At 29.0% G+C, this 26,344-nt stretch overlaps 1 protein-coding gene across 1 annotated transcript in view; it reads left to right on the top strand.

The window, feature by feature from the left end:
- The window catches only part of LOC113370917 (division abnormally delayed protein-like), a 139,499-nt gene that overhangs the window by 1,260 nt on the left and 111,895 nt on the right, over nt 1-26,344 (top strand). The gene's annotated exons all lie outside the window — the stretch shown is intronic.

Raw genomic sequence — 26,344 nt, forward strand, 5'->3', positions numbered from 1 at the left:
TAGTTTTCCAACGAATTAATAATCGTTTACAACGGACACCTGTCATACGCGAGCCAGCTGATATCTTGTAAAAAGTGTTTGAACATTTTTTCTTTTACACATTTTTACAAAATTAGTTTTAATTTGGGATATTCAGGAAGAATAATTTCAATTTGTTTATTATTATATGATCACATGATTATCATGAAAGAAATTGCAATACACTTACCTAATTCTTAACTTCATATGTATTTATTATGAAAATAATACAAAGGGCACAATATAAAATATTAAGATGTATTGTGGATGTACCTTGGTATGTTAAAAACGACACTCTATACAACTTGCAAATGAGAACGATTAATAAATTGATATAAAAGAAGAAAAATATATTATGAGAAACTACCAGGTCACCAGAATTAATTATTACGATTTAAAGGGAAAAGTTAAAAAAAGGAGGTATCTCATTCGAGATAAACTCCACAAAGCCACAAAGTCTAACAAAATAGTTTAAAAGGATAATATTTATTCTGAATAACTATAAATATATATGTATACCGGAAAAAAATGTATTATATATTTCCAACTTACTTAATCTTAATTTAAATACTAAAGTACGTCACAAGTGACTTTTTGTTATAAATTTGGTCAATAAAATCTAGCTTTGCTTGAACGTGCTGTAAATAATTTACATTGCTAATGAGTTTCTAATAACGCGAAGCCTGGACACAATAAATAATGGAAATATTTAATATTAAGTCTGTTGAAGTTTGAACATGTATATATATATATATATATATATATATATATATATATATATATATCATTTTGGTGATATTAACACATTGCACTCCTTTTTGCACTATTTATTAGATAATATTAATGTTATAAACGTTATTTCCAAAGTAATATTCTTTTCACCTGTAATACTGTTATGCGTTAATTCTAGCATCAAAAATAATATTTGTTTCTTTTTTATTTATTTATTTTTTAAAATATATAGCTCTCTATTTTTCCAAGAGGACTTAAAAATACAATTATTTTACATAATGGATAACAATTATATATATATATATATATATATATATACAAACTAGCAAACCGGGCGAACTCCGTTTCACCACCACATAGTTTCATTTTATGTAACATTTCGTTTGGTGATTAAAAGATGAAGAAAAAAATTGCCTGCTGTTGAAATTGAATAAAAATTTGCATAATACACTTGATTGATTTGATGGTTTCCAATTGAAGGAAATAAAAAACTTATTTTTTTTACTTTTTTGCACAATTTCACAGTGAACACAATGCCGGTTTTTCACATGAAATTAACTGAACAGAGAACAATGAGTAGTTGTCAAACAAATGAGTGCAGCCAAACAAAAAATATTAGTTTGTAGTACATGCTAAGTATCAGAGACGCGGAAAAGTGTTTTTCGCTTTTCTGTTGAAATCTTTTTTCAATTTTCTTTGCTATAAACCTCACGGAGTCCGAGACCTTTCCAACGAATGCAAAATCGTCGAAATCGGTTGGTGCGTTCTGGAGTTATATCGTCAGGAAGGAAAACCCGACTTATTTTTATATAATAGATATTATAATATGGATAAATTTCAATATTTAGTAAAATTAATAATGCGCTTAACACAAAATTACATAGTACAGAATGTAACAATTATATTTATTTACATAGAATAAGATAAAATAATAAAAGATATTTGAAAAGAAAGAAAAAGGTTAAGGAGCAGATGGAGATTATTTGATTAGGTGAAGTTTTATGAATAATTAATATCATTATTAAATAAGTTGAAGATAGAGGGCATAAGTAGAATTGGCGAATTTAAGAGAGAATTAGATTTAGGAGTAGATAATTGGAACATTAAAGGATAGTTGGTTAAGAATAAAAGGACAATAAGTATATAGCATTTTTGTAAAGTTTAAATAAGAACATAATAGTACAGATAAGTCGACGTGTGGCAAGAGAAGGTGTACCGAATTCTTTTAATAAAGTGTTGTGGTCAAAGCCACGTTCAGGGTAAATTTTGTATGTTTTATAATAAAGATATTTTCAATAATATTCCAGAGCAAATATTTAAATATTGATCAAATTAAACGATTATTATATTACAACCTCCGCTTTGAAAGCTCAAAAATTAGACATGTTTTATTTCATTTTGGTTGTAAAGTACTGAAATCTTTTATTTATTGCAATTCTTTGCATTCTTGAACATAACCCACGCGCCACCGCAAAAATCACGATTCAATGAGCACCTATTTATCATGGGTTGTTTTATTTGTCTGCAGACGTATTAATGTTATCGAGGGAGATGATTTTGTTTCCCGTACATGCTGTTCTGAGTTCAAAGCACTGCGTAACTAAATCAATACGAAAGCCTATACCAAAACCAATGTCAGTATAGTCATCTAGCTGTTTTGTCATGTTCTTCCTTTACATATATGGATATATATATATATATATATATATATATATATATATATATATATGTCTGTATAAATGTGTGTGTGAACAAAAGGGGTTGTTAAGAGTTGTGATAATACATACATCATGTTTAAAACGCCCGCGAGGCAAATTATTTTGTAATGCGATGATGAAGTTTATAAATCGGGTGATTTAGCCCTAAGCATTTGCTTATGATTTAAGTCCCTTAACGCATTTGTTTTTGATTAATGGCTAATCCTATACAGGATATTTATTCGCTTCGAATGTAGCTATCTAAGTATTCACAAATATTTTGATATATCTGATTGTTAATCACTACTACTATTATAACAGCCTAATTAACTTCCCGTGGGGCAAGTTATAGTAATCGCAAAAAAATCGAAAATGAAATTTTTTATATATCTCTACGTTTCAAAGGTTTCTGAATATTTTGGCATACCTTAGAAAAAATGGATGTATGTGTATGTGTGTGTGCGTGTGTGTGTGTGTGTACGGATACAAATTTTTGTCGACGATTTCGGGAACACCAATCAACCGATTTGAATAATTTAAAAAGCATTCAGTTCATATTAATAAGGAGACGTGCTGATTAGTTTTCTGGCGAAGGCAGGTCCAGCCGTTCCGAAGATACGGGGCAAAAAGATGAAAAATTAATCCAATTTTCATGACGGCAGGTCTAGCGGTTTCGGAGATCTAGTGAAAAAAGTAAAAAAAAAATGCCATTTGGCGGTCAAAAATGATCAGTAGACATAAGCACATCAAATTATCATATATTTTATAGAGATTTTAACAATAAATATAAATTTTGTTTACATTCCTATGGGTTTCGTACCAATGTTTATCCGTTAAACGGCGACGCGGAGCTTACGCGCTTTGACATTTCGTCTCTATGCAGTTAAAGTAGTACAATTGCTTTGAAAAAAAGTTCAGAATTTCCAAAATATGTCAAAATAAAGAAAAAAAGTAATTTTTTGTCAAATTTATAGTTTCTCAAAAATCTAATTTTTTTAAGTAAATTTTTTTCAACAATGTTAATCTTTTTAAAAAAAAAAATAATTTTTGGTACGGGAAGTTCCAGCAATTTGCCTTAAGGCACGATGCCATGCGCCCCACTAGTTTGTCTCGATTTGAAATTACCTATTATAAGTCACATATTGTCATATTGGCTATTTTCCACTTATTGGAGGGCATCAAATAAATAATCTCATCCATAATTATTACATCAATTCCGCCCACATAACGTCCTTTGTGAGCGAGACGTTGAAAGGAAATTATAATTTCCGAATACTTATAGCTCGTGCAGATCTTAATACTCAGCAACGCTGTAAGGACAATTCTCTATGGTATTTTTCTAATTTAATCTAACTTCATCTTTCAAGTACTATTTTTTCCATCCTTTTACTCAGTTAGTACTTGAATCTAGTATCACATCTAGTCTGGAACTTGGAAAAAAGTTGCCGAAATCAGGTCCATTCTAGGTCGTCACGGAAAAAAACACTTCACAGTGTCAACTAATGTCCCAACTAAGGCCGAATGGATCTATATCTCATTAAAATAACATTCCGAATTGTATAACTATTTTGTACTTACATTCCTTATATATCATATCTTGAAAACTAAAGCTCATAGAAGAAAACCAATGTCATTTTTGAAATCAGCGCCCCAAATATACTTAAAAACAGCATTAAAATCATTTGCACCATTTTCTTTGTTGGCCTGTGTTATCATTTAGTAATCCTAAATGTCTCCTAAAAAAACCTATATGCTGCGTGAAATGCCCGAAATATTTGAGAAAATCTATTATACCATTATTAATTATTTGGTAATTACCCAATTTATGAATATTGTGAGATTTACACGTATATGCTCTTAAAATGATCATTTGATTTTACCTATGGTTCTAAATAAACAAGTATTGCCTATAGTTTTTTTTTTCAAGTTCTCAAAGTAGACTTCAACGGTTTTAATTATGCATAATAAACATTGTCATTGTATCAGAAAATAGATTTGGCAATGATAGGCTATATACATTCATTTCATTGATTGTTAATTGAACTCAAGGCGCCAGGATTTCGGTTGCTCTTTAAATTTCTGGGTATTCTTCCAAGCCCTTTCCAAAGAATAAACTTGTTTTATATAGCACCCCAAGTCTGTTCAGGTACAAGGGTTTTACAGGTGAACCGTTCAGAAATGTTTTACTCATTTTTTTTAAAGAATGCACGACAAGTTGAAAATATATGGTTTTTCCTATTCATGGTTATCAATAAATAACCTGACAAATTAAAAAAAAATTACATGATTTAAAACATTTTTATAATCTTTAATTTTTGCTAAAATTTTGTACAACGCTACTTTTTTAACGTATAGGTTAATTCAGCCTGATTTTAATTGCGTACCTATGTGAGAATTAATCTCGAAAAAACAAGAAAATTGTGCATAAGAGTTTGTGTTTTGTAAAATTTTGGCTGTCTATTCTAGTGGTTGACTTCTAATTTTGCTCAATGTCATATTAATGACAATTGATCAGATCATATACAAGCAGCAAAAGGTAATTTAAAGTACACTTTTCTAATGATATATCTATACTTTTGGCATAACAATCTCTCTTTCTATAAACGATAAAAAATTAAGTAACTTCAAAAATTAACTTGGCTAATTTATGTTTTTTCTCTGAGCAAATTCATTCAATAGAAATAAATTTATTTATATGTTACCTGGAATATGAAAACAATGAACAACATACTGATATTATATTTTTTTCCAACATTGAACACCTGCCTGGCGAGATTATAGTGTTAGGACGCCTTCTCGAGAAAAAGAAGCTTTTATTTGTGTATTTACTACCCTTGATGTGTCTCGACTTGTAAACTTACCCTTAGAAACAAGCAGGGTTTGAAAATAGAAATCCTGTGATATCTTTATAAATGAACTGTAGACGAGCAATAACGTAATGTTTGCCAATGTACTTCAAAGAACAATGCGATCTTTTCAAATATAAATCGAATTGATGTCGATGTAAAATTCTAGAAATGATGGGTATTCAATTATTAATGAATTCTTGTGGTGGCCCATATTCATCTGAAATTTTACTGATGATATTGCATTTATACTTGTATAGTATGTTACCAGTTTCGAGTTTACATCAATTATCCAGCAGCGTCATAATCAGTCAATTCCAGGAGACTTATTAGTTTTATCTGGATTATTCGAGAACAATATTTGAGTTATAGTTTCATATTAAACAGAGATGATTAATTTCTCTGCACGAATATGTAAATCAAATCATATTAATAATATCCATTCGTAAATTCAAAGCCTGTTGATCGAAAATACTAGTGCAGTTTGCTTTTGTGTGCGTTATTTCATAAAATACAATGAAAACGGGATAATTTATAACCCGCGTTTGACATTTTCGAACACATATTTAATTAATCAGTTATTATTACCTATTAAATTGGAACAACGCGCTCGTATTAGCACAGTCAATTGTTATACTTCTGTATCTCATAAATTTATGATGACTATCTATCGACAATGTCGAGTTTAATATTTATTATATGAGGTACATAAAAGTAATGGATATAAATTTTATATAGAGCGCTTGATCATTTTCTATAGAGGACTCAAACTCAATCTGTGTGTTTTCACTCTTTGAACTAATAGCTGATCTATCTCAGTAAATTACAAAAATCTTAAATATTTTTGTGAGAAATAAGTTGATTAGAAATCATAAAGAATTATTTTTTATAATAGTTAGTAGTTTATGCATTTGTTATTTTGTTAAGTCAAATGTATAGAACTAACTAGTGGGGCCCATGGCATCATGCCTTAAGGCAAATTGCTGGAACTTCCCGTATCAATTATTATTATTTTTTTAAAAACGAATAACATTTTTGAAAAAAAATTACTTCGAAAAAATTAGCTTTTTGAGAAACTATAAATTGGACAAAAAATTACTTTTTTGAAAAAAAAAATGTTTTCTTTATTTTGACATATTTTGGAAAATCTTAACTTTTTTTCAAAGCAATGGTACTGCTTTAACTTCATAGAGATAAAATATAAAGCGCGTAAGCGCCGCGTCGCTGTCTAACGGATAAACATTGGTACGGAACCCATAAGAATGTAAACAAAATTTATATTTATTGTTAAAATCTCTATAAAATATCTGATAATTTAATGTGCATATGTCTAATGATCATTTTTGATCGTCAGATGGCATTTTTTTTACTTTTTTTGTTAGATTTCCGAAACCGCTAGACCTGCTCACATGAAAATTTGATCAATTGAATTATTAGTTTTTTGAATGATTAAAATCGGACGCTCCGTTGTCTTAAAAACTGAGTTACTGTTTTCGGCACTTTTTGCCCCGTATCTTCGGAACGGCTAGACCTGCCTTCGCCAAAAACTAATCAGCACGTCTCCTTATCAATACGAATCGAACGTTTTTTGAATTATTCAAATCGTCGATCCGTGTTCCCGTAATCGTCGACGAAAATTTGTATCCGCACATACATACACACACGCACACACACACATACACACACATATACATCCATTTTTTCTGGTATGCCAAAATGTTCAGAAGGTTTTGAAACGTAAAGATATATAAAAATTATCATTTTCGATTTTTTTGCGATTACTATAACTTGCCCTACGGGAAGTTAACAAAATATCGACTAGGTACAGTTATACTGATTGTGAGTTAAATTCAAATATCCGCAGATGTCATATATGTATATATGTTTATGTATATATATATATATATATATATATATATATATATATATATATAATCACAATAATAATTCTACTTTAGGGGCTTAAATTGACATATTTATGTCTTAATAAGCACTTTTATGCCGGCATGCATTTTGTGCAATAAAAGCATAATGAACATATATGAGTATTTTTATACATTTCTGACAAGTAGTATATTTTCAGATACGTTATTTGACTTTATATGTTTATCTTCGTGTACATGTTATACTTTCTATAGGTATTTTTAAATACTGTGATGAGTCTTGTACTCGTTTGTTTATTTACATTTAATTAAAAAGGAAGAATCACGTGGGTCTACGAGTTGTACACTCTTGTGAGAAAATTATAGTAAAGTTCATGGAACTATAACCATGTGTGGTTTATTCATATATTTTGTGAAGATTTTTAATTCATTAATTGTATTGAAATCGAAAAAGTATCTGGCGGACGTTACATCGCTATTTTTGCGGATGAACACCGAATAATGGACTTTTCCTACCAACCTAGGTAATATAACATTGAAAAATGTATTGACAGTGTTTTTTGGCAAATATATATATATACTAGCTGACCCGGCAAACGTTGTTTTGCTAAATAAGGTATATTCTAAACCATTTCAAATCAAGGTTGTAGCTGGCTATACATCTTTTTTCCTCTACTTTCAAATATTGTTATTAAACAATGCTTAACTTTACTGATTTTTGGCACATCGGTGGTGGACCTTTTTAATCCCGGACCTTCATATATTACTATCTATTCTGCGATAAATTCTGGGAAATTATAACTGAAAAAATGTTATTCGACAAAATGTTCATTTGATCGATACCAAATTTAGGTTCTGAATTTAAATAAGATAAATAAAAAATAATATAACCTAGAAAATGTTTTATAATTACCAATGGGTATATAATTATACAAATGAAATCTTTCAGAGCACCGTGTTTGAGAAAAATATGCCAAAAAGTGCATTTTCATATTAACATATCAAAAAAGTTGATATTTTGAGTCTCTAGTAACACTTGCGGCCCGTTTACTAACGTTTTTGTATATAAATAAAACTACAAACAAAACTACTTACTACAAATTTATCATAAATAAATAATATTTGCGTAAAACATCCTATTAAACGTAATTGAACATCATCTGTCAAAAGCGTTTGACATTTCACGAAATTGCCACCGTCCATTGTTTGATTTAAATTACGCTTCTACAAAAGTTTTCAAATTAAAAATGTAAAGTTTCTACGCGGATTTGAAATAATTTCTCACCTTTTGGACAATCTCTGCCAGAGAAATCTCATCGCCAGAGATTCTCTGGATTGGCACGAATTTTTCAAGACTAAGACTGGCCAAATCGATTCAGCCGTTTTCGAGTTTTATTCGGACATTTGAAAGAGAGCTCCATTTTTATATATAAGATATATATATAGATATATATATATATATATATATATATATATATATATATATATATGAAATTTTATTTTCAATAGCAATCAGAATACATGACAATTCTGAGCTATTTGCTATTCACTCGCACACATACACACACACTTTCAAACACACATATAAATTTATCTGGTAAATGTTACATTGATATTTAGAGAATCACTTTAATAAGTGATTTTACTATTCTGTTCACATAAAATTATAATAGTTCTAATGGTCCTTCATATTATCTTTGGGCAGCTTCTTCCTCAGTCTTCTTCGGCAAATATGACGTATTTTATGTTACTCTACTCTCTTATCTCTATCGTTGCAAACAATTACAAATTATTTTTTTACAATCAATTCTTTTTCAATACTTTTATGTTTACTTTAAAAAACATATCCATTTAATAATTAATAATTGCAACTACCAGAAATGTATATGAATAATTTATGTAATTATAAATCTTAATAGTTTAACCTCATGTGAATGCAATCTATCCAACTCTGTACTACGTTCAACTCAACCGAATCAAATGCAAAGCTTTTAAGCCTTCTTTCCACTATTACTTTCTTGACAAGAGTTTGTACCAGAATACTTCACTTGAAAAATCTCAAATCTTCGATTAGTATGGATTCATAAAAGCGGTCATAAACGTAAAAGGGTCTTCAAAGATCTTTGTTCGGGTACTTGTCAAACTCCCTTGACACAGTTTGCGGCAAGTGCATAGCGTACGTATACTTCCATCCCTAGTCAGAGCATCCACCTTCTCAAGCAGCCATTCATAAATCTCACGTAATTCAGAGGGACGTTCTCCTTGACTGTGGTAAATAGGTTCTTGCTAGACAAAGAGTTGATGAACTTTTTTTTTCGAATTGCGAACCAATTTGGTAGAAACCGTATTTATAATAATTATGATAAAATCTGTTCGTGCTCGAGCAAATCGAGTAATATTTTTATATTTTTTTCTTGAAATATAAATCTGAAACATCTTTGATAGTATCAAATTTGCATTGAATTCTAATTTTAAATTGATGATTACGCTCTTATAAAAGTTAAAGATAGAAAATGCGATGATCGATATAAATGTTCCTGCATATGGGTCATTCTTTTACAAACCGGACACTAATTAACCTTGATATTTTAGAATTGTCTGAAAATTTGTTTACAAATAATATTCATAAAATCATTTGACACGTATTTCAGGATTTTGCTGAAAAAAATTTTTTTACGTAAATATTTACAATTGAAATATGGATTTTTTGCTCAATTTCTATGAACATCATCTGCGGTAAATTATATATCTCCGAATGTGCTGATCCGATCAGTATTATTTTTTTTTATTACACTCATATTGAAGTGAACTTTGTAATGAGCAAAAATTTTTTTTTTGTTTTTGCAATTTTCTTAACAATAACAACCCTTAAATATTTACAAAGGTTTTACTCGGCCTTTACCCGAATTGAATCGATCCAAAAAAAAAACATATATTTTCTTGTTTTCTCTGCAACAAAATTCTTTTTACAATTTATTGGAGGATTTGTTACATCGAAAGATATTAAATATTTTCAAGCGCGAGCCGCGCTTTTCACGTCGTGGACCTCAAAGACTTGTACTTATTTGTCGCTTTCGAATGACAATCATATTGTTATTCGGTTGAAAAATATTTTATAATTTCGCTTCTGGCGAAAAATGAACATATAGTCGAAAAAAAACATTAGGGGAGAGCGGAGCTTGAAAGTTCGCGGGTAAAAAGATCCACTGCCAATATCTCAATAACAAGTAAAGTTAGAAATTTTTTAACAACAATATTTGATTGTAGAGGAATATTTAAGTTGGCTTCAACCCTTTCTGATATAATCGCTATTAAAGCTTACATGTGGGTGGGGTAAACAGACTCAACCACACCTTCATACTGGCCTAGGTGTAAATAATAAGGAAATAGTAAATAAAAAATTAAATTAAGTTAGAAAAAAGCTATTTTACAATAGATATATTGATATATATATATATATATATATATAATTATATATAAATTAATAGTTAATTAACTCTCTTGATAAATATTTCTGACAAAGCATCAGACCAAAGGCATATCTGGTATTTTCTTTATAAAAATATACGAATAAAATTTTTATTTTACATTGGCTATATAATTTAGCAATTATTACGTAAAATTCTATTAAAATTAAAAATAAGTCGATCCCTTTTTATCCAGGCTATGAAGTAAAGACGGAAAATAACGAATTTTAAAAAAGTGACTGAAAAACATTTTTTTATTATTAGAAAAATCTAATTGAACAATCCGTCTTTATTCAAATATTGTTGTTAAAAAATTTCTAACTTTACTTGTTTTTGAGATATTGGCTGTGGATCTTTTTACCCAAGAACTTTTAAGCTCCGCTCTCCCCTAATGTTTTTTTTTCGACTATATGTTCATTTTTCGCCAGAAGCGAAATTATAAAATATTTTTCAACCGAAAAACATTATGATTGTCATTCGAAAGCGACAAATAAGTACAAGTCTTTGAGGTCCACGACGTGAAAAGCGCGGCTCGCGCTTGAAAATATTTAATATCTTTCGATGTAACAAATCCTCCAACAAATTGTAAAAAGAATTTTGTTGCAGAGAAAACAAGAAAATATATGTTTTTTTTTTGGATCGATTCAATTCGGGTAAAGGCCGAGTAAAACCTTTGTAAATATTTAAGGGTTGTTATCGTTAAGAAAATTGCAAAAACAAAAACAAAAATTTAATCATTACAAAGTTCACTTCAATATGAGTGTAATAAAAAAAAATAATACTGATCGGATCAGCACATTCGGAGATATATAATTTACCGCAGATGATGTTCATAGAAATTGAGCAAAAAATCCATATTTCAATTGTAAATATTTACGTAAAAAAATTTTTTTCAGCAAAATTCTGAAATACGTGTCAAATGATTTTATAAATAGTATCTGTAAACAAATTTTCAGACAATTCTAAAATGTCAAGGTTAATTAGTGTCCGGTTTGTAAAAGAATGACCCATATGCGATATGACTATTTATATTTAACTTCCCGTAGGGTAGTCATAGTAATGGGCCGAAAATCGAAAATGAAAATTTTTGCATTTCTAGACTTTTTGGAGGTTTCTGAACATTTTGGCATACCTCAGAAAAAATGCATGTTTGTGTTTTGTATGTTCGCATTTTTTCGTCCACGTTTTCGGGCGCACGGATCAACCGATTTGAATGGTTCAAAAAACATTCCATTCCTATTGATGGGGAGATGTGCTAATTGGTTTTTGGCAGGGGCAGGTACAGCCGTTGCGGAGATACGGAGCAAAGAGTGCAGAAAATTTAAATCGAGTTTTTGAGAGAACCGAGTATCCGATTTAAATGATTTAAATGAAACAATTTAAACGATTTAAATGAAAAAACATTCAATTTGTAATGATTGGAAGAAGAGGTGATTAGTTTTTAGCCAAGGAAGGTCCAGCCTTTTAGACAGAGCTAAAAAATGCAGTTTTTGAGAGAACTAACCGTCCGATTTGAATTATTCAAAGAACTTTCTGCTTGTTTCAAATTTAATTTTTTTTTTATCGAAAATAATTCAGATTTTAATTTTAATTCTGTTCTAATATACTTTAAACAAATAATTTCAACTTTCCAATTCATTTTATATATTTGTTATAAATAATATCAATGTTACGATATTTATAATAATCTATTTGAAAATATTTAATATTCTTCGAACATTTCGTTACGGTACGGGAAGTTCCAGCAATTTGCCTTAAGGCACGATGCCATACATCATTAGTTTTTTTAATTACTTATATTAGGTGTTGATAAGTCACGTGCATCATAGAGAAATTGTTCCTTCCATCGAAAAACAAACTCTATGTTTTTGGGATTAATTCGCTTAATCTCTTAATTTGTTCTTAGAAGAAAGCCTTTTTAACACATGATAATCTTCGGAATGTTTAAAATTATTGTAAAATTTTATATTAATATTTTCTTCATTTTAGGATGCTTTCAAATTCCCTTTCCAAATAAAACACTTACAAGTAGAGACTTTTCCAATATTTTGACTAGCTTCTCTTCTACATTCTGATGGTGCTTTATTTTTGCTCCTTAGCTGAGAATAATATTTATCATGTTTTCACGAGCAAAGGTAACCGAGATCGACCATCCCTTACACCTCATTTTGAAGTTTTGATCCTGCACAAAGAACGTTTGCACATTTAACTGTGGCAAGGAAATTAATGGAGGGGCTCCAGTTCGTACTTCATTAGAATTGTACATGTTTAGGTTGGTTGGTTAGAGGAACAAGAGTTTGTGTTATCACTATATCTTAGGAGTTTAGAGTTTAATTTAATATATATATGCTTATACAAACCTTGTGTGTTTGAAATAATATTTTTTTTGAAGATTTCATAAAAAACAAAAGCTAAAACTTTTTTTTTTAATTTTTAACTCTGTTTTATTTAGCAATCAGAAATAAATAAGAATTCCTATAAGCTAAATTGACAATATTTGAGAGCGATGTCTCAGAAAGTTCTTAGTTCAACAATTAAAAAGATAATGATATATTGAAGCTAATCTAAGACTAAATCTAAAGGCCATTGACGTTATCTTCTTACGCCAAATGGTTGTAAAATGTCGCCTATTGATGGGTTTGGATATGATTCCAGTTTTCCTTTGTATTTTTCCTTAAATTTTTTGAACGTTAATTGCACCGTTTTCATGTTGAGATCGCTGTGAATGGTTTCATTTGTAACGTACCACGGAGAATTAAGTATTGTACGTAAAATTTTTGATTAAGTTCTCTGCATTATAGCTATATTTGATTTGTATGCACATCCCCAGAGCTCAATTCCGTAGGTCCAGATTGGTTTAATGATTGATTTATATAGCAGCAACTTATTTTCAACAGAGAGTTAAAACTGCATAATTTTTAGTGGCTCAGTTTAAAAAATTATGATTTCATATTATTTTATTCTATGTGTTTTTGCTACATTACATTCCACCAATCAAATAATATTAATAGAATCTAAAATGATACCATTTCCATGTGTATTTTTTGGTTTTAAAAATAGACTAACGTAAAGGTTTCTGATTATTTACTAAAGGTTGCGTTGTGACATCAACTTAAATCAATCCCTTTCCCGTTTCTATTAAAAATCATTTGTAATTTTACTAATACGACTTGATTTTGAGTAACAGCTGTAATGCTTACTACGATAGGTGTGAAGAGCTTAAATATTATTACGGATTAACATACAGATATAAATATATTTATATATATATATATATATATATATATATATATATATATATATTCTCAAAGGCATAGCAACGTGTTTTGTATTTTCTCGTTTGACCATTTTGTTACAATAGGGTGTTTAATAGTTACTTCATGTTTCAAAACACTCCCTCGAGGTTTATGACCCTTCAGACGCCATAACACAATAACCGCAAACGATAAAATTAAATTTTACAATGGATCTCATCGTTCCTCTTCATAATTTAGTTACATTTGCCGTAAGTTTGCATCAATGAAAGGGTTGCAGTAGTATACGGTCTTAATTAATATATGTATTCCCTCTTTGACTTTACCTCTTATGCTGATATATTTTAGTAAATTATAAAGGTTACTTAATCTTGATTGCACCATGTTTGTATTACATTTTATACATATTAATTAATAAGAGTTGCAAACCATAATCAGTACTAATCTAGTCGAATTGATTAATTTCAATCATACCCCAAAATAATGGAATTTTTACTTCTATTGATCACCTTTGCAAATCCTGTTATCACGTCTATTTATATCAACATCAGGGGTTCTCGTAATCATCTAATCAATAACCTTAGGTTAGTCGGGGTTTCGAAATGAACCATTCTGCACATCGTTATATATTACCGATCTTTCGAAGGAAACGTATTGATTCATCATTTACATAATATTAGATAGAGATTTATTAATATAATTTATTTTAATTCAGTATATATTTTATGTCAAATAAGACAAAAGGAAAATTACAAATTGAAAAAACAATACTATCTTTTAGAACAGTGTTCATAATTTTAAAATTCATTTACAATCAGTTTTACTAAATTAGTTTTGTACACTAATCATACTTTATAACTAAAGTCAACTTAGTGCGTGTGTTTTATTCATATATTGTCATTTTTTATTTACTTTAAACGAAACTTTTGCCCGTGGCAAAACGAGGTCAAAAAATTGAGTATTTTTGGTATTCTAATATTTGTTTTAAAATTTGGACAAAATTATTTGATTTAACACTATATGTTATGCAATACTACTCTATAATTTTGCATGGGCTCTATTTAAAACCAAATGTACATTTTGATGCCCATTAAATTTATATTAATATATCCAATACTCCAATTTGTTCTTTGTCATTTAATTTCGCAGTCAAGAATTGTCCATCGAGTTTTTTCTTCAAAAACATGAGTATATTCTTATATTTGGGATACAATACATTATCATTTTGATTTTGATTTTGTCAGATCATGTGTATTGTAAAGCCCCATCACTTTGTTTTTACTTGAAAATGTTATTTACAACTAGTATGCTTATATATAAAAGATTGGTTAAAATAGCCTTATCATTCATAATTTTGATCTTCTATTTTCAATTTTGCAAAAATTAACAAAGAATATGAAAATAAACTTCTTGACTGCCTGGAATAATTGCTATATATTGGAACTATTTTTAAATAGTTATGAAGAGTATTGAACAAAATTTTTTAATAAGTTGAAAGCTGAAAAAACATTTAGAGCCAAAAATATAAGATAAAATATAACATATAACCGAATAATGAGGTTATTGGTCAGTAATTCTGATTTAAAAAAAAATTACTCACAAAGAGACAGATTTTTGTTGCATTTTTAAATAGTATTTGTTATTAACTTACCGTAGGGCTGTTATAATAATCGCAAAAAAATTGAAAATGAAAATTTTTATTTATCTTTACGTTTTAGAGGTTTCTGAATATTCTGAATGTGTGCACGGATGAAGCGATTTGAATAATTCAAAAAACATTCGATTCGTATTGATAAGGAGACGTGCTGATTAGTACGCAGTAAGCAGTATGATTGCTTTGAAAAAAGTTCAGAAATTTCAACATATTTCAAAATACATTTTTCTTCAAAAAGACTTTTTTTTCAAAAAAAAAAAATTTGACAAAAATGTATAGTTTCTTAAAAATCTAATTTTATCAGAGTAAATTTTTTTCAAAAATGTTAATCTTTTTAAAAAAAAAAAAAAAATTTGGTACGGAAAGTTCTAGCAATTTGCCTTAAGGCAGGATGCCATGCGCCCCACTAGTTTTAATATCATATTAACTTTTTAACCCGGATTAGCATAACTAAAAATTACCTTCCCGGTTTTAACTTGGCAAAATATGGTCACCTTTTATAATTAATTTTTATAATAATAATATTAAATTTAAATTTTTCTCACTTTGTATCTTTGATAACCTTAAAATAATAATCTAAACAATGTACGATGGAAAAATGTCACTTTAACTTGATTTTAATTAAAAATAAATATCAACTATGAAATTAATTTTCCCATCTTTCTTCATTGATAAGATAGGGTTGAAAAGTATACATTCATCAAGTCATATTCTAACACATATATAATTACAATAAAAAGAAATCATTCTTCATTCCAATACCAAGTGCACTTATAGTTTATTAACATATATACTCTTCATAATGTAATAATAATATTTTCTATCATGATGTTATTAAACGCTTGCAATCCATATTTTTATTATTTTTTTAAGAGTCTGTAACATGTGGAGTGCTAATTATCTGATATGTAAGCGTATCTTGACATGTGTTTGACTATATTTATAGAATGTCTTATATCTCATAATTATATCAGCCCCAGATTCATATTATTGCCGACACTGAGATTCTTCGCGTTGCAATGGATGTAATGGTAATGTGATAATGCTGTTTTACTGTAAAGTAAAACACTATTCATATTTATAATTCTAGATGACATAATATAAACATATTGTAATACTAAACTTATCTTAGATTTTCCCTCATTCATGTGAAAAACAATTTTAGCCGCCTTACTTTGTTTCCATTTTATGTTTTATTTCATTCTACGCAAGTTCGATTTTGAAATTGACATTGAATTATCATATTGAACTACGCTTTTACTTTACTTTAAGCTTTTTTGAACCTTGTGAAGGAACTTTTGAGGATTGCATTATTAAACTAACTCATCATTGTATCACAATAATAATCATTGAAATTTATGAAAAATCTCTATTACCCCTAAATCTTATTTATTTTGCCTTCATTAATGGATGTCACCAGTATATAATACCATATTCAATTCATTTTACTTTACTATTTATATTATTCCATATTTACTTGAGAGGTACTCTGTTTTAGATTAAATATTCTTTTTAAGTAGAATAAACATCTTGTTGGGCACACATGTTATTATCTAGGTACCTTAATTTATACTCAAATATTTAAAGAGAAATATGTTCCAATTTGTGAACTGCGTTCGTCAATGACCTAATTTTAGTAATTTTTTAACTATCTTAAGAGATTTGTTATAAGAAATCTTAGTATTTACGAATGCCGTAGTATTTACTAATGCCGTACTAAAATCTTCAAATTAATTAATTTTTACAAATTTAATTTAATTAAATTATTTGCATTCAAATTTCAATTATTTTTTAAAATTATAAAGAAATTATTTTTGTAAATTTCAAAAATTTAATTTGCCTCGCAATGTAAATGCTTTGTGAAAATTTTTCTAATTCCTGGAAACTCTTGAACCATATCTGATTTATATGATTAGTATTATCATATTTCATACGGTATATATTTTATATCAGGTGCAAAATCTACACTAACATTTTTTACATTTATCATGTGTTTTATTTATATCATGTGTTCATAGAATAAAATTTGGAACTTGTGGAAGAGATTTTGAACTAATAGAAACATTATCGTGAGTTGCAATTCTTGTACAAACGTCGCTGCTAAGTCGCAAAACTTTGAGTCAAAGTTGTTGAAAATACATCACAATTCGAGGACAAAGTTTCTTCGAATTACCCATGCTGCTATGTCTATTCGAGCCAGAGAAACTGAGAGAAGACTTTCTGTACTTATTTAAAAAGTACTGCCAGTTTTTAAACTAATTCCTCTATACTTTTAATATGCTATGTTTTAATGGCTTTCAAACTACATTTAAATTAACAATTAATATAGTAATGTAAGTCATTCAGATCGTACGTCTGATATTTATTTGTTTAATTTTAATAAATGTTGAACAATGTATCAATTGAAACAATGTATCAATATACTTCTCTACATTGTTATTAATATAATAATGTACGCAGTATTAGTTTTAATAGCACTATACTCATAATAATAAGATTGTTTTGAATTGCTTTCTAACCTTCACTACAAACGACAATGTTATTTTAAAGTGATTACTTATATATTTGTGTAGAAATATTAATTAATTGATAATATTGCTGATGTACTTAGAAGGTTTTTACTTTAGATCAGTTTTGAAAAAGGCGTGCTTCAAGGTGTGAATTTACAACAATTATCAGTGTTATTTTTTCCACAACCTAACTTAACACATTGAGCATACATCAATATCGAATTACAAATATTGACCAAGATTAAACGTTCAAATACAAATGTATTGAAATAATATTATCGAGATTTGTTCGTATGAATGATATCACCCACACTACTACAAGCAAAATGAAAACGTATCATATTACAAAGTTATAATTTTAAATCAAATTTCAATAATCAAGTACCAAAGTTATTGATCCGGTTTCATGCAAGGCCATATAGTTTATTTTGGATACATCATCATTAAAATACTGGAAAATATGAACAGTTTGGCCTTTGTCTTTCGATTGATTTGTGGTTTTATCGCATCGAAAGTTATCAAAATCACGTTTATTTATGGACGTTCAGTGCAATCTCGCAACACAGAATGTCATGAAGTTCAATTAATCGATATTAAATATAATAAATATTGGAGAAATATTGACTTAATTCAAATTTAATGGAATAAAATTAATTTAAAGAACTGGTATGGAACTTTATTATAATATTATTTAAATATTTTTTATTCATTGTGGCCACTTTTATCGACGTGATCGATATTGCTACGTTTTACAGCTTGTACATAATATATTTTGAAAATGAAGTTGTTTTTTCAATGGTTGTTTGATTGAATTTTGAAGGACCAAATTTGTTATAAACACTTTAATTTGTAACTTTATGTATTTATTTTATGTTAATTGCAAGTTATAATCGTATTTATAATAATTTCAATGTTGTTTTTGATAATGTATTGATTGACTTGATTTTAATAATGATTTTGGATTATGATTTTTAATAAATCGCACCCTTTGATATGGCGCGAACATACTCCCGGCCTTGAAATATATTATTTCAAAATCTTTACTATTCTTTGTGAATAAGTTGTTGTTAGTGGTTTTTCGCTCCTGGCGCAAACAGGAGTTTTATTTTAATATGTCATGAATGAAGAATTTTAGTTTTATAATATATTTCAAGGCTATGAAGTATAATAAGCAATTATTCCATTATACTAACAAGACAAGGAAAATTAATAGTGATGATTGATTTGAAATATTTTCTTCTTGACCTTAATAATTCAAACAAAGGCCGAATGCCAATATGAAATGACATTTGTCCGACTCTATATCGCACAGCAGAGATTCTCATCATAAAATTGTAACTGGCAAGTACTCTACACAATAATCTATTGTTCTTGCAAAAGAATCATAAAACTTTGTCCTTTGTCTGAACTCGGGAATGCGATAATTTAATATTAAGAAGTTATTCATGGCAACCAGCAAAATCTTAATTTTGATAAAACATTGTTTGCTCGTAAACATCTCTGTATCTTTGATAATATAATGTTCAATCGTTTAGTTAAGAGTTCTATTGATTGTTCATGCTGATGCTTATTTAGCTTAATGAGCTTATTGATTGTTCATGCTGATGCTTATTTTAGCTTTCATGAAGCAATAAAATAATATCACAAAAAAGAAATATCACAAAGTTTATGATATTTGCAGAATAACAAACAAGAAAGAGGTTAATCGTTATTCTATCTTCGCTTATAACGAAGCATAATCTCAACCTTGTTTCAATGAACAATCTTCGCATAAAATTTCTAACACAATTCAAGATATTCTGTTTACTGCAGCGACGTTTTGTATGGCACATTTAATTTGTGTTTTACAAGATATTATCTTCTTTGATTTCAAATTTGCACTTTCATCTCTGCTTTCACATATTTTACGACAAGTAAATGTTGAAGAAATTATCCTTCAGGCGCCTCAACAGTGAAAGAGAGGTCTTTGTTGTTATTTACAACTCAATTCACTCTATCTGTGAATATCATTCGCTTTAGATTTAGTTTTGATAAGGTTTTTTTTATTTAGTACAAATACGATTAAAATCAGTATAGTTGTTGTGTATTAATACAAAAAAAACAACTTACCTAGTACTTTTTTTAAATAAAAATGAAACGATTTGTATGAAAATTATCATGATTACAAGTTTGTGTCGTCGTTTTGGATTTAAACTTCAATTATACTTCAAATTTTATCCTGTATCCAAAATTTAAGGCTTGTAATATTGTGAAGTAGAATTTCCATTACTCTAAAAGTGTTCAATAGAAATCATGAATTTAATTAAGCTAGTAACAATTCTCTAGATAATTATTATCTACAAACTATACAAACAATTTAAATTTTAAATTTATTTCCGATTTTTGTAAAGTAAATTTAAAACTGGATTTACACTGCTGTTAACCTAACATTTTTAGCTTAAGCTAATAATTATGCTGAAAATCGCAGTCCACAAAAGTACTACACTATACAGGAATATTTTACAGTCATCACGCAAGCTGTAAAACTTTTCTAACCAATATCTATTCAGTAAGTCATAATAATTTCAGTAAAACTACATGGTGGTATATAATTATATTCGTGCCTGAGTAAATAGTTTTTAGTAAACTATGTCACGCTTGAAGGAAGGGTATTATAAACCGATGTAGTAGATCTCTCAGAGACTTTTATTACATTATAAATGTATTATAATTAAAATGATATAGAGAAAAAAATGCATTCGAAAAAAGAAGAATTTTGGTCAAATATTTAAATATATACGATTATTAGTTACATTTTTTTCTAATGGCTTCAGTAGTGATCTTAAATATATAATATAACCGACGATCTCCATTTCGCCACCAGATGGTTTCGTGAGAAAGATGAAGAAATTTTTTGTTTGTTTTATATTTGAAAAGGAAAAATTTGATTTTATTACACAACAGTAATGAATTTATTTCGATTACAAAAATGAAGTGTTTTTTGTTGAACTTCTCTAAGTAATTGAAAGTGAATCCGCAAATTATCCGTTTCATTGAAGTGCTTTTTGGTAAACCACATTTTTTGTTTTTTGGTCTGACGTTAACACAAACATATAATATAATATACTCAATTATAGGTCTGCATCAAATAATGCTTTGCAAATATTTAATAATGAGCATTCCGATGATGAAATCCAAAGCAAAATTGCATGTTTAATATTTCTTTAAGTTTGTCATATTAGTCTCATGGTTTACTTGAAGTTGCCGGCCACTCAATTTTCATATTAAGTTTCTTAATTTATATTTGGTATGTGCTTTTTCTCCTGCGACTGTGATTGGCCTAATACCGGTAGAATGTTTGTTGTATCATGGCGAGCAGTGGTTTGTTCCCACCGAAATCTAACGCGGTTTCGTTGTTTTCATAGCAAACAAAATCCCTTAACCGCCGAGTTTGCCGTTTCACTTAGCGCCCGTCTGACTGCTGCTAGGCATCCATGCCTAGCAAGTCTCATCTAAAACCTGGAATGTATCATGAAAATTTACTTACCTAGTTTAGTTTTAAGGGCATTTGTCAAAAAGATACCTGAAATAGGAATTAAGTTTTTAAGTAAAAGTTTTGAAAAAATACTTACGTCTGAATTTGCATAAGATGTATATATGAGAGGTAATGTACCTACCTATAGAATATGATTATTTCGAAATATATTAATATATACATATACTAGCAAACCCGACGAACTCCGTTTCGCCACCAGATGGTTTCGTGAGAAAGATGAAGAAATTTTTTGTTTGTTTTATATTTGAAAAGGAAAATTTTGATTTTATTACACAACAGTAATGATTTTTTTTCGAATACAAAAATTAAGCGTTTTTTAGTTGAACTTCTCTAAGTAAATGAAAGTGAATCCGCAAATTATCCGTTTCAATGAAGTGCTCTTTGGTAAACCACATTTTTTGTTTTTTGGTCTGACGTAACACAAACAAAGCGGATAGTTTTCCAACTCGTGAACAGGCAACGTATAACTGCCCATGTGAAAAACAATGATTTTCTAAATAATCTATTTGAAATTTATCCCGCGAACACTAAGCGATTGGCCTTGCGACTTGTTAATTGTCATTGCGAACGCAAGGCGAACTGGAAATTGCAATCGTTTGAAGTTCAAACGGAAGACCAGTCGGAATCATTGGTATGTCACCAAACCGCCAGCAATTTTTGATTGAATTGTGAAATTCAGTGCGTGTACTTCATTATTCTTTGCGGCAAGAATTGCTCGTTGACTTAACCAAGCATAATTCTGATAATTTTCACTAATATTATTACTCGAATTTTTAATTACGGTGCGTGAAGTTCCAGCAATTTGCAAGGCACGATGCACCACTAATTTTCTTAGCTATAAACCTTGCGGAGCCCGAGATCTTTCGAACGAATGCAAATTTGTCGAAATTGGTTCGTGCGTTCAGGAGTTATATCGTCAGGAAGGAAAACCCTACTTATTTTTATATATATGTAGATAATTGATACTCTTATATAATTATACATGTATAATTAACAGGTTATTATACAAAAGTGTATTATATATAATTTTACACTTTCATATCAAAATCGTTAAACAACGGAGTCAAATAATACAATTTATTAGCTAATTTACAACATTCAGATTGTATTTCCGAGTTTTGCTCGTAAAAGGACTAACGAAACAATGATCTGAATCATTTAAGGTTCATGACTGCGCTATAAATGGCTATTATACTCTGAATATCTGAAAAACACAAGAATTATGTATATCATGATATTTTAATCTGCATATATTAGTTTTATCCGGATACCGCGTTTAATGCCGTGTCGTCAGATTATAATATACTCTTGACACGCACTGGTATATACCCACACGAATCAAACATTTTTGTTGAAACTTCTGTAATATTTGTTTTATTTTTATAATATTAGTAATTTTAGAATACATATTTTATAAAATAACGTGTAATTGTCAATGAAGATACTCAAGCATCTAGGGGAACAAACAAAACAAACAAAACAAATTTTTTGAAATGCTGGGCGAAAAAATACAGCTAATGAAATAACTAAATTGGTTATTAATTAACAATAATTTTAGCATACAAGTAGATTTACTATTTATGTTAAAAGTTATTAAAATACAAGTAGAATTCACAAACCAACATGATTCCGTAGCATTTATGATCCAGAAATTCATTCAGAGCCCTTGTCCCAACAAGAAAAGGGTAAGTCATGATTCACGATTGAAGTGGGTTGATAGCTTTGGACGTCCAGATTTAAAAACAATAAGCATTTATATGCAAACATTTCTATTGTAGGTTATATAAAACTTGAATGCATTGTCCAATAAAGCAATAAACCCCGCAAAACGCGGGTGAATCTTACCCTAATCCTACACTGCGGAAACGAAAGACATTGGTATAAAATGTTATTCTCATCATGTTTTCAATTCAATTTTGCTGAGTAAAGTTATGCATATATATCATCATATAATAATTAGTTTTGAGTAAAACGGCTCATAAATATATAGTGATATTTTTAATAACCTGGTCAGAATCATCGGATCGCTAATAATTGCTACTTACATTACCTAGTATATTGCCCTTAATGTGCGGCAATTGGCCTCAGTTGGTATTAAGCAACGTTACGTTCATTCATTCGTCAACTAAGGTCAGTTTAGCACGCAATGTCTTTTGTTGCGTATATGTTATCAAATGATGCCACTAAAGACAATAATAATAAAACGTTGTATTTTGGAGTTTTATTATTTCTTAGCACAACATATATATGTATTTCACGTTGAAATGTTTATGATGATCGTCGGCGCTGCTTTCATTTCAATGCTATATTTGACGATGAGTACATCAATTTTGTGACAATAATGTTATTTAAATATACCGGCATTTTTGCTGGATTAGATCTGTGAAAATAATTCCACAGATGTGAGTTTTTACAATTATGCTCATTTTACGAAAATTGGTAATGTAACAAAAATGTGGCTTCATTTTTCTTTTAGAACGTGTCTTTATAATGCAAAAATATTTTTGTCTGGCGCTCACAATCAGGTGAAGTTCGTTCATTAGAGTTCATTTAATGCAATCAAGTTCACTAATAACCATCATTTATATTTGTATTGTTAAATTATAATATATTTGTGATATTAATTAATTTAAAGATTAAGATTAAAGATAAAGATAAGTATTGTTATTATAAATTATATTGATTAATTTCCTTATCAACATTTTCGTTTAAATAGTTTATGAAATAAATTTCTAGGAAATTGTTTTTGTGAAGTGTTTTTTTGTAATTCGGAGATTACAAATTTTACGATAAGATTGTTGACGTTGATATTATCTATATATCATATATGTTTGTGCCGTCTGGGTTCATTTTGTATATAATATCTAAGGTTATTATATACATTTTGCAAGTGCAATTAATTCAAAGTTAAGCTTAAAACAAAGTTCTATTTAAAAAGATTATGACTTCAATTTTAAGTAAATTCATAGATAAAAGAAAAGTTTTTATATAATAATGTTTAGCATTATTTTTAACAAACATTCACGACTATCAAAACAATGCTACTCTACAAACGCTGTTTTAGAAGCTTTTCTTTTACGATCTCCACCGGATGGCTTTTTGTTGTCCAAGTGGCTGAATTAATAATTGTAATGAAGCTAATTTTAATGGCCAACATCAATTTAGGGATAATTTGAAAGTTAATGGTATGAAAACCATTGAAGCACATTATATTTATTATGAGTTTTTTTCTTAATCTCTCACAGATCGTAATTGCATACAACAAGTAAATCAAATTATACCAATATAGCGATAATTTATTCTAAAAATTTTGGTTCGAAAGATTTTGAAATTTAAATAAATTTCTAAAAGTCACCTCGTTTCATTTGGGTGGTATATTTGTGATCATTCAAGAGCTACGACTTCGATTTTGTTGTACGGCCCCAAGATTTTCTTATCTACCAGCTGTTAGCCCGCCAATACGAAAAAAGAAAAAAGTTGACTCTTGCATATCGGCGAAAAACATTCCAAAGGGGCTGTTGCACCTTGCTTGGCCATTGCTCTCTGTTTGACATCCCCATTCCTGTCGGCGAAAGTATTTCACGTTTTTTTTTTTGTCAAATCGGTTCTTATATCAGAATGATTTCATTCAATCTTGCGCGTTATCGGATTTGAAAAATGTTTTATTCAGTTTGTGATTAGTGATTCCACGAAACGCCAAAACAGGAGTTTAGATTTTAAATGAGTAAAGCTATTCGGACGATTGAAACCACAGATGCATGATTCAACAGGAACTTATAAATATTTGTAGCAACAAAATTCAAACTATTCGAGGCCTTACTCATATTCATTTTGAAGACCTTGTTGTATATTATATGTAAATTGTTCTGCCCGAACTTAATTTGCCCGAATTTCATCTCTGGTAACGTATGAGGCTGTGCTTGTTCCTCACATTTTTCGAAGCAGTTTTCGATCTTTGTACGTGATCTGAATGAACAAGAGATTGCCATCGTCTCATTATGCTACTCAATGCTTTCCTTATAGGCGGTTTGCTCACAAAACACGTTTATTTTGGCTTCACTTAATTTAAGTGATATTAAAACCAGTATTTTCTAAGGCCACCTAATCTTTAATTTAAGTACGATGCTAGAATTGATAGTTAAAATTTTAGATACTAGAATTGCTTCAACTACAAAGTCATTCAAATAACAGAATTTCGTTAACAATCTCTTGAATGTTTCTTTTTAAGAATCTTGGATGAATTAAATGAAATATGTTTTCAAACTAAATTAAATATGTATTTAATACGCTATATTTTTGAATTTACATTTCTCTAAACACTATTTCTCGATATCTAGCTTGAATTTGTGCGAAAAGTGGTTTATATAAAAGTACGGTATATAGGACTTCCAGCCCATTTGTACTTCAATTGATGGGCGTTTATTGAAATAGCTTCTAGGAAATTCGCGAGCATTTGTAAACGGTTATGTTATTGGACTGTAGAAACGTAATTGGCAATAATTGATCTTTTAAATTATATTCTGGTGCTTATTTTAGGCGTAGGTATTGTTATTAGCTGAATGTATTGATATGCGCGATACAAAATTGCCTTTGTTTCAAGCGATTTCTGAGATATTTTCTAAACATAGAAGTTTTTCCGTTTTTCCTCGCTTTCATTACTTCTGATTCTATTAATTAGATCATTTTTTTTAAATCCCGTTGCTCTTTGAGGATTTTGTCGTTTGTATCGCATATTTATATATAATAGG

This window comes from Ctenocephalides felis, unplaced genomic scaffold (assembly GCF_003426905.1).
Source record: "Ctenocephalides felis isolate EL2017-DRISC unplaced genomic scaffold, ASM342690v1 CF-g0.4_SCAFFOLD_01492, whole genome shotgun sequence".
NCBI lineage: Eukaryota > Metazoa > Arthropoda > Insecta > Siphonaptera > Pulicidae > Ctenocephalides > Ctenocephalides felis.